The sequence below is a fragment of the Hyaena hyaena genome, unplaced genomic scaffold, assembly GCF_003009895.1.
Source record: "Hyaena hyaena isolate Hyena2069 unplaced genomic scaffold, ASM300989v1 scaffold_88, whole genome shotgun sequence".
Lineage (NCBI taxonomy): Eukaryota > Metazoa > Chordata > Mammalia > Carnivora > Hyaenidae > Hyaena > Hyaena hyaena.
In genome coordinates, this window is record NW_024080720.1 from 1,202,537 (window position 1) to 1,220,909 (window position 18,373).

The window sequence follows — 18,373 nt, forward strand, 5'->3', positions numbered from 1 at the left end:
TCTCTTGCCTTGCACAGCGAGAATGCCTAGCAGGAAGCTCCTTGGTGGGGCATGAGACCTACCAAAGGGACAGTCCAAGTCGCACCAGCCTTTGGGGCCTGGAGCATTGTCAAGATAGCATGTGCAATGGGACAAGGCTTCAGAATTCTGGAAGCAAGCTCAGTGTGGCAGGATGATAAACTTGGCTTGGTTAGCCAAGGTATTTCCCTCCTCTGTGTTTGCTTCTCTTTTGTTCTCTCTCAACATTTAACAATTTGAATATACCAGCTGGTTTAGCTCTGCTGCAGGATCGGGTGGAAATATTCATGTTGAAGCAAAGCTTTAAAGGGAAGCATGTTTCTTCTGATTGAAGGTGAAATGCATTATTTCATGCTTCCATCCATCCATCCATCCATCCATCCATCCATCCATCCATCCATCTGTCCATTAACTTATTCATCCTTACTTTCTTCCACCCATTTATCCATCCTTTTATATATCCCTCCATCCAGCAAATACTTACTTAGCACCTGCTGTGTGCCAGACACTGTTCTAGGCATTGGAGGTACAGTAATGAATGAGACAGAGAATTGCCCTCAAGAAGCTTACTTCCTAGTGGCAAACAGTAAGTACCAAACAAAGTAAAATATATAATATATCAGTTGCTGCTAAGTGCTCTGAACACAGTAAATCAGGGAAGGAGAAGGAGTGCTGGGAGAGGAGCAGTGTGAAAGGGAAACCAGGAAGACAAAACCAGGGCTGCAGGTCCTAGCCATCCTTCCTTACAGAGAGCCTTTTAAGAATATGTGACAGCACCTTAGAACCTCCCAAGGGTTACTGCACTGTGGTGACTGAGGCAACTCAGTGGCAGGGAGGTGCCCGCTCTAGGAGGCATGTAGAGCGTGCACATATCCTTGAAGAGAGCGTCCCTTAATCTCTGCCTGTGTAGCATCAGCTCTCCTTAATCCTGTAGCTGCATGCTAGTTTTTCCCTTGGGGAGCAACCCTTCCCCCTTTCTCATGTTCTTTGGTTTAGGGGCTGATCTCCCTCAAACTCCATAGTGAACATGTGATCCAGGTCTGGCCAATCAGTTAATCTTTCCTGGTCACATTGATGGGTTCAGACACAAACACCTGAAGATGTGGATCTAATGAGAGCCACACTCTGGACTTTGCTTGGTGCTATTGAGAAAGAGGCCCCCTCTTTTTTGATGGCTATAAAGATATAAGGTAATGAGAATGACCAGTGGCCACCTTTGCCTTCTGGGGAAGACTCTGCCTGAGCATGAATTCAGTACAGAGGAGACCTGAGAGATAAAGAGAGATTAGGTCACTGGGTCTCTGGATCCAGTGGAGCCTTACCCACCAACCACTAGATCACCAGCTGTGTGAGTGAAGCCCTTCTTCAGAAAATGAATTTAGTCATTTTGATTTGGGCTCTGTCACATGTAACCCAAGAACCCTCATTAACATGTGCTCAGTGAATATTTATTGAATGGATAAAAACATCATAACTATCATGAAGGAACTTCAAGAAACCTGAATCCCACTCACTTTGTTTCTAGAAAATCGGCATGACACCCAATGTGATATGTACTGGCTCTTCTTATGTTTGCAGATTTAAAAAAGAATTTGATGTATGTGCAGAGTTATAAAGCATAGGAAGTAAGACATGCCTTCTAAGTATGTTTAGATACTAATGTTAGCATGTTTCAAAAGTAATACATGTTCAGAAAATACAGAAAAACACTAAGAAGAAAACAAAAATTATGGAACTATTCACAAGTAAATAACTTGGCATACTAGTTGTTCCCCTTTGTATTTACATTTTTGAAATAAGATACTCTTTTAGTTCCTTTATTTTCATTACAAATATGTTTTGACTATTTCCCCATGCCAACAATTATTCTCCAATAGCAACATATTTGACCACAATCTGGAAAGAATTTAAAGTTACAGAAAAGTACAAAGAACAACATAATATATATACACCTGCACTCCCACCATGTACAATTAACAACTGTCAATATTTTGTTATATTTGCTCTCATTTTTTTAAAAGAAAAAACATTACATATATAGCCAACTTCTCCTGACAGCGAGCCCTTATTTATTTTCACCATGGTGGAAAACACTATGAAGAGTATCATTATTGAGCTATAACTTTGTATATATACATACATCATCTCCTCAGGATAGAGTCTTAGAAATAGTGGAACTGCTTGATCAATGAGTCTATTTATATCTCTGCCTCCTGTAAACGATAATGCCCCTGTCCTCATATCCCAGCAAACACATAATTCCCATTATTTTTAACAATTATATTGGAGGAGAGTGGGATTTGCTTATTGTCTTAATTTGTATTTCTTTGATTCCTACTGATGTGACATGGGCTTTTTATGTGTATCATTCAGTTTGCAATTTTTCTACTGTGAGTGGCGTCTTCAGGCCCTGTGTCCTTTACTCTGTTGGGGGATTCATCTTTACTTTTTGAATTGACAGACCTGTTTCAATGTGAAGGAGATTTTCATATTTAATTTTTTTATTTTTTTTTTATTTTTTTTTAATGTGTTTTATTTATTTCTAGGAGAGAGAGAGAGAGACAGCGTGAGCAGGGGAGGGTCAGAGAGAGAGGGAGTCACAGACTGAAACAGGCTCCAGGCTCTGAACTGGCAGTCAGCACAGAGCCCAACGCGGGGCTCGAACCCACGAACCGCGAGATCATGACCTAAGCGAAAGTCGGACGCTTAACCGACTAAGCCACCCAGGCGCCCCGAGATTTTCATATTTAGCAGAGATATTTGGCTATGCACAATTTGCCCTTCAGTTTTATTTATGGTGGTTTTTGACATAGGTAAGCTCTTGCTTTTTCTTTCTGTAATAAAAATTGTCAACCTTTGCCTTTATGTTTTCTGCCTTTTGTCATGATTAGAAAATCTTTCCTCATTGCAAATTCCAAAATTATTCACCCAGGATGTTTTCAAGTGGCTTTATGGTTTTTCTTTTATATAAAACTTAAAAAACCACCTAGAATTAATTTTGTTTTATTAAAATTTTTAAATGTTTTATTTATTTCTGAGAGAGAGAGAGAGAGAGCAGGGGAGGGTCAGGGAGAGAGGGAGACACAGAATCTGAAGTAGGTTCCAGGCTCTGAGCTAGCTGTCAGCACAGAGCCCGACGTGGGGCTCGAACCCACAAACTGTGAGATCATGACCTGAGGTGAAGTCGGACGCTTAACCGACTGAGCCCCCCAGGCGCCCCTAGAATTAATTTTGGTGTATGATGTGAGGTGGGGATATTATTCATTTTTCTAAGTGATTATCACATGGCTTTATTTTTATTTTTCAATTAATTAATTTTTTAATGTTTGTTTATTTTCAAGAGACAGAGAGAGAGGGAGTGAGTGCCTAAGTTGAGGAGGGGCAGGGAGAGAGGGAGACACAGAATCAGAAGCAGGCTCCAGGCTCTGAGCTATCAGCACAGAGCCCAACGCGGGGCTCAAACTCATAAACTGCAAGATCATGACCTGAGCTGAAGCTGGATGCTTAACCAACTGAGCCGCCCAGGTGCACCTATCACATGTCTTAACATCATTTACTGAATAAGCCCTCAAAGGAAAAGTGCCCATTTTGCCACATGTAATATTGCCCTTTGTATATTTATATCAATTTTTGGAAATTTTATTCAGTTCCATTCATTTCTATGTCAGCTCCATTACAGCTCCATTAGTATTTGAATTATTGTATCTTTTTAAAAATTGTTTATTTTTTTAAAACTTTTTTTTTTAAATGCTTGTTTATTTTTGAGAGACAGAGACAGAGTACAAGTGGGGGTGGGCAGAGAGAGAGGGAGACACAGAATCAGAAGCAGGCGCCAGGCTCTGAGCTGTCAGCACAGAGCCAGACCTAGGACTTGAACTCATGAACCATGAGATCATGACCTGAGTCAAAGTTGGATGCTCAACTGACTGAGCCACCCAGGTGCCCCAATTAAAAAAATTTTTAAATTATACCTTTATAATACAGCTTCCTGTATACTCTAACAAGTGCCCCTTCTTCTTCACTGCACATGGCCACAACATTCTTTGCAATTAGGCTGTTGCTTGCCTCTCTAGTCTCGTTTACATTATTTTCTCCCTTGTATATTTTTCAGGCACATTGTTTTTTCTTTCAGTCTCTCAAATTCAACACATGCCTTTTTGTCTCAGGAGCTTTGCATATGCTACTTCCCATGCCTGGAAAGTTCTCTCTGCATTCTGACCTCTCCTCCCACCTCTCATCCACAGACTCCAACTCATTCATCAGGTCTCTGCCCAAGTGTTGCTGTCTCTGGAGAGGTTTCCTGAACTAAGAATGCCTTGTATATACTTTCAAAACTTTGGTACCCACTAGATGCAGAGCTGGGAAGTGAGGGACTCACTTCTGCCCTTTTCCTTGGCATTCTATTGGAAAGATACTGGCCCCAAAGCTTTGGTGAGCTGGCTAGATGGGGTACAGTCAGATTCTGTATATGTGGTGTGCTGTTTTCCCTTAAAACTGAGCCTGGACTTTTTGAAAATTCTGCTCTGTTTCCCTTAGGCTATGCTGAGGCTGGCGTTTAAAAGGAAAAGCAGCAAGAGCCAGAAGCAGGGGCTCTGATAGAAAGGGAGATCTAGGAGGGTACACCAAGGGCTCTTGATCAGCCATCCTTCTTAATCAGGGATCCTCCTCCTCATATTAAATCACAGAGATTCAGAGTTCCACGCTACCAAATGATCACAATATGACAGCAGTAATGCCACCCTTTACTGAGCATTTACTTTGTAACGCTGCGCCCTGTACTCACTTGCCTTATCTCACTAATCCTATCCTATCAGCTGTAGGAGGAGGAATTATAATTTCTCTCTGTTGAAGAGACAGAGGCGCACAGAGGTTAAGTAATTTGCCCAGGATGACACTTGTAATTAGTGACAGAGCTGGGCTTTGAGCAGGGCTGTCTGAGGACAGAACCAACTAAGCCAAAGCAGCCCACACCCTATGCTTTTTTGATGTTGGCATCTCCCCCCACCTCTCTGAGGGGCCAGAGCCTCCGGGCAATCCCAAGGTCCTAAGCAGTTCTTGGACCTAGCCTCTGCTGCTGTTCCATTTGCCCATCCCCCACGGTGGCTTCCCCCTCCCGCCAGCCCCCCCACCCCCGCCACTGCTCAGGTCCCAGCATGCCTCAGGCTGTGGCCAGCCTGAGTTATGACATAACTCTGCCTGAAAATTCCCCTGTAAAGGGAAAGGGGCCAATCAAATGTGAGTTATTCTTATTGTAAGCTCCCCAAAGCCAGGGACCTTGTATGATTTATCTTGGTATAACCCACAGCACTGGGAACAGGGCCTGGCACATAGCACACAATAAATGTTTATGGAATTGACTGGAGTTTTCCGAGAGAGAGAGAGAGAGAGTGGACCAAGTTTGCGCGTGCACCCAGACACACACACACACGATTTTTGTTTCTGCAAATGGGAGTGTGTGTCTGTGATTTTTGGTTTCCCAGAACATGTTACATGTATAACCCCATCACTCATTTTAATTACATTACTGTGGGCTCTATTTGGCTTTAGGCTATTTTTGAGACCAAATTAGAAAATTTAAAAACAGCCATCTTTCTTCCCTGAGAAACTTCTATCAGTGATCGCTGTGGGGTTGGGGAATGGGGACACCGGGGTTGGGGTGGGTCTGACTTTTCACAGGAGTCCCTTTTGTTCTGTTTGCATTATTTTTAACCCTGTCCCTATATTATCTTTTCAAAGCATAAAAACAGACATTTAGAAAATAGCCATCTTGTTTCATAAACAACCACTGCCTTACATCAAAGCTTTTATAACTGGGTTAGTGTGAGATTAAAGTGGAAGCCCGTTCTGGACAGGTTCACAGGCCCCTGGGGACATGCTGCCGCTGCCCCAAAGGAGCAAGCTGCCAGCAGCTGGAGGACAGCCCTCTGGGGCCTGAGCTCAGGCCGTCCTCCTGGATGAGCCTGGAGGGACGCTGCCTCTGCCTTCCCAGAAGCCCCTCCGTGCAGACCCTGCACGTTCATTCGGTTATTCTCTTTGCTGGGTCAGTGACAGATCTGCAAGGATTAGGCGAGGTAAGCTCTGAAATCTACTTAGTAAGATGAAAATCTGTCCATTCTCAGGCTCAAGTGGAAATGATTAAATCTGAGGAGCTGGGCTGGGGGGGAGCATGGGGGTGCGGGCTGCATCCTTTCTCGTGACTTTAGATCACTGGCCTCTGGTCCCTGGACTCTCAGGCAGCTATTTGGAGCTTTGGAGTCAAACCCAGGGAGGACTGGGGCCTCTGAGGTGGCCTGCGTACTTAAAACCAGCTAATGAGAGAGCCGGGGCTTTCTTCTGAGTCCAAGATATTCCTGGAGGGATTAATTTTTATCAAATGACTTCTTAATGAGAGTCCACTTACCTCCAAATTTGGAGACTTTAAAGCTCCTGAAATTTAAAGCTAATCAGCAAGCTAGACTCCTTTGAATGTGAGGAGTTCACACAATCAGAAGCTCGAAAGAGAGGAGCACAGGTTAGTAACAGCCAGGAGCAAGCAAAGTGGAAAATGTTAGCTTGAAATTCAGCAAATGGTCTTGTCCGGTGTCCCCTAGCACAGAGTTGCCCGGTCGGTGTGTGGAATTGGTGTCTTAGGGCTGGCCCCGACTTGCAGAGGTATTTTGTTGAGTCCACAGATAATTTTAAATTGGGGGAACTATCCTGTACAGATGTGGTTGGGGAGCTTCTTTGTAAAATAACAGACTGGCAGCAGCGGGCCCGCATCCCTGCGCAGGTGAGGATCTCCTTCAGCTCCATGGCACCGGCCCCTTTGCAAAGGGCCCTGAGGGCTCGCTGGCCCCAGTCCCCACCTTTCCCTGTTACTCATTCAGCCATATGTATTGTGTTATCTGCCTGGCCTTTGTGGGTATTTGAGTTAGAGTTTCCTGCCCCAGATAAACCACACTCATCCTTGGAAAGCCCCACGGAATGGACCATTTTGCAAATTTTGGGAACATTGGGTAGACAGGTGAGGCCAAGACCATCCACTGGTCTCAGCTGGGGGAATTCCTTCTCTGTAACCCACGTTACTGTGCCGATTTAGCTGCCCTTGCACCTTGACTTCAGTGGCCTAATGTTTCTCTTTTGTACCCTGTGGTGGACAGACACTAAGATGGTCCCAGATTATCCCTGCCTTCTGTGCCTCATGTCACTCTAACCAGCAGAACACAGCAGAGGTGACAGGATGCCACCCCCAGGGTCACACCACATAAGGCTATAGTGTCTGTCCTGCCTGCAGATGGTCTTCTCTGGCTGGCGTGGATGAAGCAAGTGGCCACACTGAGACCTAAGAACAACTGCTGGCCAAAAGCCAGGAAGAAACTGAGGCCTTCAGTCTGACAGCCCCTAGGGACCTGAATCCTGCCAACAGTCACGTGTGTTTATTAGAAGCTGGTTCTGCCCCATCTGAGCCTTCTTGTAAAATCACAAACCCGGCCGACAAGGCTGATTGCAGCCTTGTGAGATCCTGAAGCAGAAGACTAAGGTAAGCCGTGCCCAGACCCCTGAGCCACAGAAAACCTGCGAGGTAACACATGTGAGTTGTTTTCAGCTGCTAAGTGTGTGGTAGTATTGTTTGTTAGGTAGCAATAGAGAACTAATACACACTCCCTCTGGGTTTGGAGTTTCAACTACCACATTTCTTCTCAGCTGGATCCCACCTCTGCCTCTTGTCTTTTTACTCCTGGTGCCATTGCTAAATGATGCTACTGATTCTCTCAAATCTGGGCTACTTGCCAGAACAGACATTTTTTGAGGGGTGGGGAAGGAGTAGAGTATAGCCACATTCAGTTCACAGCTCTTTTGTGTCATTCACTAAATGTATCCCATAATAAAATGTATGTCCCTCGATGGTGGGGACTCTGTTTTATTCATCTTGACATCAGTGGTACTAAATATAAGGAGTATGTGGTCAGTAAATAGTTGTTTGATGAATGAACATAGCTGAATGGCTGGATAATCCATTTCAGATACTTTTCCCCTCCCATTTCAATTTTTTTTTAAGTTCATTTATTTTAGAGAGAGACAGAGAGAGAGAGAGAAAAGAGAGTGTAGAGAGTGTGTGAGTGTGTGTGGGGGAGAGCAAAGAGAGGGAGAGGGAGAGAATCCCAAGCAGGCTCCATACTGTCAGCACAGAGTCCAATGTGGGGCTTGAACTCACGAAACATGTGATCATGACATTAGCCAAAATCAAGAGCTAGTCACCTAACCAACTGAACTACTAAGGTGCCCCTCTCCTATTTCAATTTTAAATGACCAGATCATCACCTGTCATTTGAAGGTATTGTAGTTTAGAGAATTAACTTCCTTTTGACATAATCTTGTTTCTGGATTTTTTTTGCTAATATAATCTCTGCTTTGAGTAAGCATTCTAATAGTCAGATATAAGCGCCCATTTGTGATTATTGATGGGTCAAGGCATATGCACAATATTATAGTTTTTTTTAATTTTTTTAATTTATTTCTGAGAGAGAGAGAGACAGCGTGAGCAGGGGGAGGGTCAGAGAGAGAGGGAGACACAGAATCTGAAACAGGCTCCAGGCTCTGAGCTAGCTGTCAGCACAGAGCCTGACGCGGGGCTTGAACCCACAAACCATGAGATCATGACCTGAGCTGAAGTCAGACGCTCAACCGACTGAGCCACCCAGGTGCCCCATATAGTTTTTAATACTTCCTGGAAAAGTATTTACACCTAAAAATGTAGTATATGGGAATGCTAACTTTTCCTGCATACTTGCCAATACTAAACAGTATTTTTCTGGTTAATCTTTGCCAGTTCAATAGCTGGGAATAGTATCTTGTTGTTTTTATTTGCATCTATTTGCTTATGAATATTGTAGAATTTTATTTAGCTGTTTCTGTGTCTTCTGTAAATTTATATTTAATTTACATTAACTATTTTTTTAATGGGACAGTTTTATCTCTTGTCAGAGCTCTTTATATATTACATGTGAATGATTCACACCAGTTTTGAAATTTTGTCTTTTTAAAAAATATGTTTTGGAACACATTAATAAGTTTTTCTTTGGTGAAATTTATCAGTCCTTTATTTTATAGTTTCTGTCTTTGTTACCATACTTAGAAAGTCCTTTTCCACCTTCAGTGTTATATATTCATCCTCCAGACTCTTTTCTAGTGAAATAGTCGAACTTCAGAAGACTTTTTTGTTAAGTTAGGCAGCTGATACATGGACTTTCTCTACAGTTTTAATATTTTGGTCAAGGATAATTGAATTCTAGTCATGTGGGATCAGACTTGGTCCCCCAGCAGATTCATACTGAGAGGTTTTTTGTTTTTTTTTTTAATTTTCAAGTTAGTTAACATACAGTGTAGTCTTGGCTTCAGGAGTAGAAAGAACCCAGTGATTCATCTTTTATATACGACACCCAGTGCTCATCCCAAAAAGTGCCCTCCTTAATATCTGTCACCCATTTCATCCCCCACCCCCTCCAGAAACCCTCAGTTTGTTCTTTGTATTTAAGAGTCTCTTATGGTTTGTCTCCCTCTCTCTTTTTATCTTATTTTTCCTTTCCTTCCCTGTGTTCATCTGTTGAGTTTCTCAAATTCCACATATGAGTGAAATCATACAACATCTGTCTTTTCCTGACTTATTTCGCTTAGCATAATACACTCCAGTTCCATCCACGTTGTTACAAATGGCAAGATTTCATTCTTTTTCATCCCTGAGTAGTATTTCATTGTATGTATGTGTGTGTATATATATATACCACTTCTCCTTAATCCATTCATCAGTTGATGGACATTTGGGCTCTTTCCATAATTTGGCTCTTGATACTCTACCTCAGACTCCAGAGACATTCTTCCCTTTCCAGTGGTGGAAGCCACTTTATACCTTGAGCTAAGCCCTGGGAATAGACAGATTCCTTGGTAGATAGACTCAGCCGTGACCATTGGGGGTGCAGAATGGGGTCAGTGGCATCATTGGACAATAGGTGACAGACTGGATAATCAATGTTGAGGGGCCTATAGGACATGGGAATGTCCTTACCAGTCATTGGAACATAAAATGGGATCAAGCACTGATTGAGTACCGACTCCATGCCAGGTACTGAGGCAGAGTCTTACCACCCATTGTCCTTCAGTTCTCTTTAACAACTGCACAGTAGATGGGTGGATATTATTGCCCACATTTGAAAGATGAAAGAGCGGAGATTCAGGATCTTGATTCAGGTTTGTCTAACCTGAAGTTCTTTTCACCATCCAAGACTGCCACATTGCGTTTCTCCACAAAAACAGTAATATTCAAGGACACGCTGGTGGCAGCATCTGGAACAAAATGGCCAAGCTGTGGGACTCGGTTTCCAGTGAGACTGGCTATAAAAGTGGATGCAGAAAAAGGAAGAATTTGTGTGAGGCCCATGAACTCAGCCCGTGGCAGAGACATACATTCAGCCACTGTGGCTCACTGAGGTTCTTGCTAGAATTAACACTTTGCATTTTCTTATCCAGGTATAGGATCAGCCTGTGTTGACCTGCATTCTTTGAAACAAGCTTGTTTTCACCTTCCCCCTCTTATGTCTGTAGGATTTTCTGTAATTTGTCTCATCCCTTGGAGATGACCTAGAAATGTACCCAATGTTCTCCTTAGTATTGAGCGTTAGAAGTGTCCGGGCATATCTGCCTCTTTTCTAGTGCTTATAAGCAAGGGTTTCATACCCCAAGATTGCACAGGAATAAGAAAAGTTCACCAGGTGGAATTACCGAGAGCAAATGTTTCTGAAACCATATTTCATTAATGTATTCCGTCAATACTCATTGAGTACTTATTAGGTGCCAAGAAAAGCATCAAGTGAACATATGCTTGTAGGATGTCATGTGAACCAAACTGAGAAGGAACCTGCCCCCAAGGAGCTCACATCCCGCAGGACAGAGAGAAAGCGGTACAGAAGAGATGGGATCGTAGAGGGAACGGGGTGGGAAGAGCAGGCAGGGCCTTGCAGGCCATTAGAAATACTTTGGCTTTTCCTTTCAAGGACATGGAAATCCACAAAATGGCCTGACATGTCTTTATTAGGGTCTGACGCTGCTGTGTTGAGAGGAGACTGTAGTTAAGAAGAGAGGCAATGAGGCCAGTGAGGAACCTAGTAGAAAACCCCTGAGCTGTCAGTGGCTCCATGCGAGCAGGGTGACAGGAATAAAAGTGGCACATAGTTGAGTTTGGGGTAGTTACTGGAGGTAGTGCCATTGGGGTTCTGTGACCAGCTAGCTGTGAGGTGCAGAAGGAGAACAGTCCAGTTGCTGTGAACAAGTCACAGGGTGGAGTTGCCTTTAACTACAGTGAGGAGGGCTGTGGGGCAGGTTTTGAGAGGGAAGATAAGGGACTTGGTTTGAGACATTTGAAGACTTATTTCTTATGCTTCTCATAACATCCTTGGAATCGTCATGGAATGTGGCTTGAGGGGATGGGAGCTGAGAGGACCCGAGAGGGAAGTGGGGAAATGTGCAAAGGAGAGGGGGGTTACCCATCTAACCCTTCTCTGAAAGTGCTTCACGAATAAATTGTGAGGCAGCCCACTGCATGGCTACATAATGCCGATGGGCTTCAAAGTCAACAGGGTTTCCTGAGAGTCTTAAAGCCACACTGACCTTTGTTCTTGCTACAAAGTAGCAACGATTTCTAGGCTGTGACAAGGGTGTCATTGAGGGAGCAAGAGAGGACTGTGTGATTTGGGACAAATGATCAAGATGGAGGCTCAGGCATGGAGACCAAGACTCAGATCCAGGTGTGAGAAAGGGTGGTCTCCTTCTGTGGGGGAGATTTCTAGTCTGACCCAGCCTCCAGGGCACACTGGACAATGATGCAGAACCACGCCCCATGACATTGGGCCAGAGTGGAAGTGCCTGTGTCACTTCCGGCCAAAGCATCTGTCATGATGACCAATGAGGCCTCAGTTCCAGATGGTGCAGCAAAAAGGTGTCAGAGCTTCCACCATCCTCAGACCATAACTGACTCTACAGTGAGCAGTGCCCAGTGACCTTGCTGCACACGCACCCTGAGAAGGAAACAGAACTCACTGCATTAAAACCACTGAGACTCCAGAGTTAATGTTATCCCCGCAAAACCTAGACTATCTTGACTAAAACGCCTCTTAGAGACAGAAGCAAATTACACCTTACTCCATTTCTTCTTTCATCTCTTATCCTTTTAAGAAATATAAAAGCTGTTAACACTCTTCCGACGCTCCTGAAAATATATCAGTATATCAGAACTCCCACTCATCCTTAGAGACTCAGCTCTGCACGAAGACTTCCACCCCCAGCCCCAAGCGGAGTGAGACAGTTCCTCCTTCCTGCTCCCACGACACTCTCTTATCATACCTATTAGAGCACTTACCACATCATGTTGAAACGATTTGTGTACGTCTGCCTCTCCCTCTAGACTGTAAGTGTCAGAAGCCTCCTCTATTTCCTTCTCAAGAATCAGGGGGAAATACACCAAAGAAATGGTAAATACAGATAAAAGGCAGCTACACTGAGTCTCTCCTCCACGTTTATCTGGCAGTTAAGGCTTTTTTTCGGTGCAGGTAGCAGAAACCTAATCTGGCATGTTTAAGTGAAAAAAGAAATTTATTGGAAGGATATAGTGGGTTCTTGGAATCCAAGGAAAAAATGAACAAGAAACTCAATGAACTGTGGGTACTGGGATGGCCCCAGGATGATAAAACCGGTGACAGGACTTTATCAGCCATACTTCTTTTTTTTTTTTTTTTTTTTAATATTTTTATTTATTTCTAGGAGAGAAAGAGAGACAGCGTGAGCAGGGGAGGGTCAGAGAGAGAGGGAGTCACAGACTGAAACAGGCTCCAGGCTCCGAGCCGGCAGTCAGCACAGAGCCCGACGCGGGGCTCGAACCCACGAACCGCGAGATCATGACCCAAGCGAAAGTCGGACGCTTAACCGACTAAGCCACCCAGGCGCCCCTATCAGCCATACTTCTACACCTCTGCCGTGGCCCGACACAGTTTCCAGCTCCAGGACTCTGGGTTCCTCAGTTAAATGTTTCAGAGGACAGAACCTGATTGGCTCATCTTGGGTTAGGTGTGTGCCCAATCGCTGATGGCCAGGAGAAATGTCACACAGGACATATACAGCAATCGATATGGGTGGTTCTCAGTGATAAAAGGCTGGCAAATCATCTAACAGGAGCTCATGTCAGATGCTATCTTGTCTAACCTTCCGAAAAGCCATCTGCTTGTCTCACAGACCTCTCTCGACACTTCCCGATAAATTCCCGTACCTGGGCATGCAGTCTCCATCTAGATACCAGGTGTGCCCAGAAGTCTGAGTGATCTTATCTGCCTTTAGCTGGCTGCTTTGTCACCCCCAGTTGCTTTTGTCCTTAATGGTTCTCAGCATCCGGGTCATCGGGCTCCACTCACATATTCTATCAGCCTCAGCCAAGCTTGACTCTTAGCTGGGAATGAAAAATGGGCTCCAGAAATAGGCCCATAGCAAGTGTGGAATTAAACTAAAACAGATCACTAACAGCTAGATTGGGTCTTTCACCAGAAGTGAACTGGAGCCCAGCAGGAAAGAGGGGGTGTGGCATCAATTCTGGAAACAGATCATCCCCAGGTCCTGCCCATCCATTCCCATTTATTCATTTCATGAGCACCTCTGGGTACCTGTGATATTCAAGCATTTCCTAGGTCTGGGATGTTAAAACCTTGTCTTGCCATTAACTCATGAAGATGCCATTTTCTCATGAAAAGTTAATGCCATTAACTCATGAAAAAAAGTGTATGTTTTGGAGGAGGATGCAGATGTCTAAACAGACATCTGAAATGCTAGGTGATAAGACATGCAGTCAAGAGTGTGCGTTGTGGAGAGGCCTCTGTGTGACCCCTCTTCCACCACTTCCTAACTACATGACCTTGGACAAGTCATTTGACCTTTCTGGATCTTAGCTGCCTTATGCCAAAGTAGGTACTATTGTTCTGAGTATTAGATATAATATATAAAGTATATATGTATATTATAGGTAGATAGATGATAGATTGCCAATAAATAGTAACCATTAATATCATTACAAAACACAGGGTTTTTTTGTTTTTGTTTTTTACTTACGCTTTTTGTATAACTTCCAGGGTCATATCAGGCATTCATGTATATATCTGTAAAATAACTTTTACAGCAAGAGAGGCAGGATGAAGCAGGATAAGAAGCTAGACAAAGATGTGGTGGATTCTGGTGCCCCCATTCAAGCCTGACAATAGCTCTGGAGAGTGAGTTCTCCACAAAGTCAGTGCTGTCTGGTAGCAAGGGGCTGACTTTTGTCTGCACCCCACCCCCCCAACCACGTCAGTCAGCTGTTGGCTGTAAGTGGCCCCTGGAGAGGAGCACTGTAAGTCTTGGAAGCATCTCCAGACAGAGGGGCTCCAGCTGATCCAGAAAAATGTAAGTATGAGGCCCTAGCGTCACCACCAGGAGCTGGGTACCTAAAGGAGACCTGGTGACTCTGGGCTTGTAAGAACTGTTACTCTCCTTCAAAATGGCACCCTTGAAACTCACAGCACATGAGAGAACTGAGCCTCAGTAACTCGTCCCAGATAATCTAGCTCTAAGCAGAAAGTGAATCCTAATGATAACTATGTGTTCATAAGAATAACTACCAGTTATTATTTAAATTGCCATGTGCAGGTAGTGAAATAAATGCTTTACATCCACTATCTCATTTATTGCTCACGACAAATCTACGGGGTAAGTAATCTTATTATCCCCCAATGACAATGAGGAAGCACATGTCAGGAGGTGTTAGGAAACTAGCTCCAAATCACATTACTAGCAGCGGTGTCACCAGGATTTGAAATCAGGTATGTCAGACTCCCAAACCAAAAAAATGGTAGCTACAACTCTAGGGAAATATTTAAAGTATTAGTTGTTGTTTTTTTTTTCTCTTCCCACACGTTTTCCTTCTCTATATTCCTATTTCCTTCCCTGTATTTAAGGAGGGAGCAGCCTCTGAGACTCTTTCCTCATAGGGCATCTGTAGAGGGCTGGAAATCAGAAAAAAAGGTTTCCATTTGGCCTTTTCCTCCCAAAGCTTATGGCTTCAGGGAAAAAGGATCCAAGAACAGTGACAGAGTGTGCTGGCTTGACGAAATGGCAAGATTTATTCTACTAGAATTAGGATCTGCTAGACTGGAGGAGGAGGGAGAGAATGAGCAGTGTGAGATGGGGGCAGAGAAAGGGAGAGAGATGGAAAGAAGGAGAGAGAATGAGACTGTATGCTGTGAGTCCCTGGGCAGGAGAAATGAGCTTCACCCCCCAGCAGTACCGCTGGGACAGATCATAAACCTCGGAGAAGAGCTTTGGGATGTTTCCAGGGTAGGTGGGACCACAGGAAGCCTCACAGAAGACTCTCTGCGAGCAGACAAAGGGACTGGATGAAATGAAGCCATGCAGAAAGGGACAATGGATGCATCAGCGGCAGCCTGTGTAGACAGATGACTGAGAGCCAAATACAGCCAGTCTTTGGATGCAAAACACATGGATGTGAGTGGCCCAAGGAAGGACCAAAGTTGATCTTCTCCACAGATCAGAGGGATAGAGAGCAGGTGGTGGGATAATCAAGCTAGAAGAAAAGGGCATATTTATTGCATATCTGACTTTGAAGTTTGAAATGTATACCTATGACCAACAGAGAAAGAACTGGCCTTGGGGACTGTGGAGACAGTGGTCTGTGTTTATGGTGAGTCAGCATCACTGATCACTGAAAGCTAAACCCTTATCTATTAATTTGGGCGGCTCTACCCTCTGTCCCCACCAGGATGGTGGGAGGTATTGAGAATTGAGGTCTAAGTAAACTAAAGCTAGAGCCTTAGTAGGTTTATAGCCTTAGTGAAAGGGACTTAGAAAAACTGTGCCCATCAACCAAGGAAAGCAACTGGGACTCTGGGTTGGTAACAAAACCAACTCACTCATGAGAAACTAAGAGGCCAGGTCTGCCCTTCATGGTGATGTTGAAAATCAAGTTCACACTACTAGTAAGTACTGGAATTCTAAGATTCTAGTGAAATCCCCAGGGTTCCCTGCACACACAAAAGGAAAAGTACTCTGTGTATATTACTATAACCCTATGTTCCATGGGATTCCCATGGTATAAACAGTCCCCACTGGGATTTAGTTATTATTTAAAAAAAAAAAAAGAAAGAAAGAAAGAAAGAAACTCAAGCCACAGGAAGAAATGGTCAACCACGAGGAAGAGTCAGCAGCCACCACAAGCAGTAAAATTAGTGACCTCAGGAACTTTAGGCAACAGGACGGCAATCTGAAAGACACCATGGGTCTGTTTAAGATTTTTAAAGAGATAAAAGAAAAATTAGAAATCATCCTAGAAGAACAAAATAATATGAAAATGATAACCAGCGGCTTTGAAAAGAGAAGCAAATAGAATGCCAATAAAAAAAATGTGGGCAAAGAAAATAAAATCCCAGTAAATGTGTTAGCAGATTAAACACTGCCGGAAAAGAGAATTATTGAAGTAAAAGACAGAACTGAGAACATCGTCCAGAATAAAGTTCGCAGAAGAAGAGGTGGACAAGAAGGATAAAAGACATGGAGAATAGATATGAGCAGAGTTCTGGTAGCAGAGAATACAGAGAATGGGAACTGGGCGATATTCAGTGACAATGTTCAGAATGCACACTGAGTTCTGCACTGGGTATGGACACATATGATTCCATGAAGTTGAAACTGAAGAGTAACAAAGACAGAGAAAAATTTAAGGACATTGAAATTATCTGCAAAGGAAACACAGACCGTTGGCCACAAAAGAAGCCCAGAATAATGGAAGAGCCCATTTAAACTCCTGCAAAAGAAAACTATCAATCTAGAATTCTATACCCAGTTTAAACACTGGCCATGAAGGTCATAAAAAGCCATCCCTCAGCAGGAAAGGTAGAGGGAGGTTAATGCTCCAGGAATGTAGTCTGGTAAAAGGATATTGACCACAGAATGAAGGGGTATGCTGCCAGAGACATTATTTAGCAAACAGCACTGCCGCCCTCTATCACTAAGTAAGCAAGCATTTCTTTTAAAAAATAGTAACTAATATTGGGGGAGGTGGAAACAAAATAACCAGTTCACAAAAAAATGAATGCATGAAAGAAAGCAATGAGAACTAAGCCTTCCAAGGTCTGCATGTGTTCTGGAGCAGAGCAGAAGTAGCAGTCACCTACAGGGACTAAAATATGCACATTAAAAACTTAAGGGAAACTACTAGAAGAATAGGAACAGAATACAAAACAGCGAGAAAAGAATACCTAACTCCTTCAACACAAAGTAGGAAATATACACTATATAATATCAGATTCACAAAATAAAATGGTCCAAATCCAGATGTACAACCACAATAGATGTAGACAGACAGTTGTCATCAGGTGATAGATGGGGATTCTTGTACTGGACAAAAAAGTTATCTATATGCTATTTATTAGAGATACACCTTAAAAGTAATTTTGTACATAATGGGATTGAAGAAGATATAATAGGTGAAAGGGGACTAAAAGAAGGCTGGTGTATCAATTAGTAGCATCAGATAAAACATTATTAAAGGTAACAAAGCATAGTTAGGGATAAAAATGACCACTATGTAATTATTAAAGGGAAAATTCACCAGTAAAATACAAATCTCGGAAGCTATTTCCAACTAACACAGCTTCAAAATAAAGCAAATATGACAGAATGACAAGAAGAATTAGATAAACTACAGTCATGGAGGGGGATTTTAATCAACATTTTGTAGAAACTGATGCACAAAGGAAATGAAAAATAAGGATATTGAAGTTTTGAACATCACAATTAATAAACTTGGTTTAACAAACATGTTTAGGACATAGAATCTAAAAATTAGGATATATTCTTGTTAAGCACTTGTAGAATATTTATTAAAAATCTCTAGGTAAATGTCAAAGATTCAATTCCAGCAGAACACTTCCTTGCTGGTGCCGGAAAATTGAAACAGATGGGCAGGGGCGCCCAGGTGGCTCAGTCAAGGTTAAGCGTTGGACTTTGACTCAGGTCATGATCTCACGGTTCTCGAGTACAAGCCCCATGTCGGGCTCTGTGCTGACAGCTCAGAGCCTGGAGCCTGCTTTCGATTCTGTGTCTCCCTCTCTCTCTGACCCCTCCCCCACTCACACTCTGTCTCTGTCTCTCTGTCTCAAAAATAACTAAACATTAAAAAAATTTTTTATAAAAAAAAAGGCAGAAAGGCAGTCAAAGCTTCTCATTCCCTTAGGAAACAATTACACTTTATTTATTTTTTATTTTTAAAAGATTTTAAATAATCTCTACATCC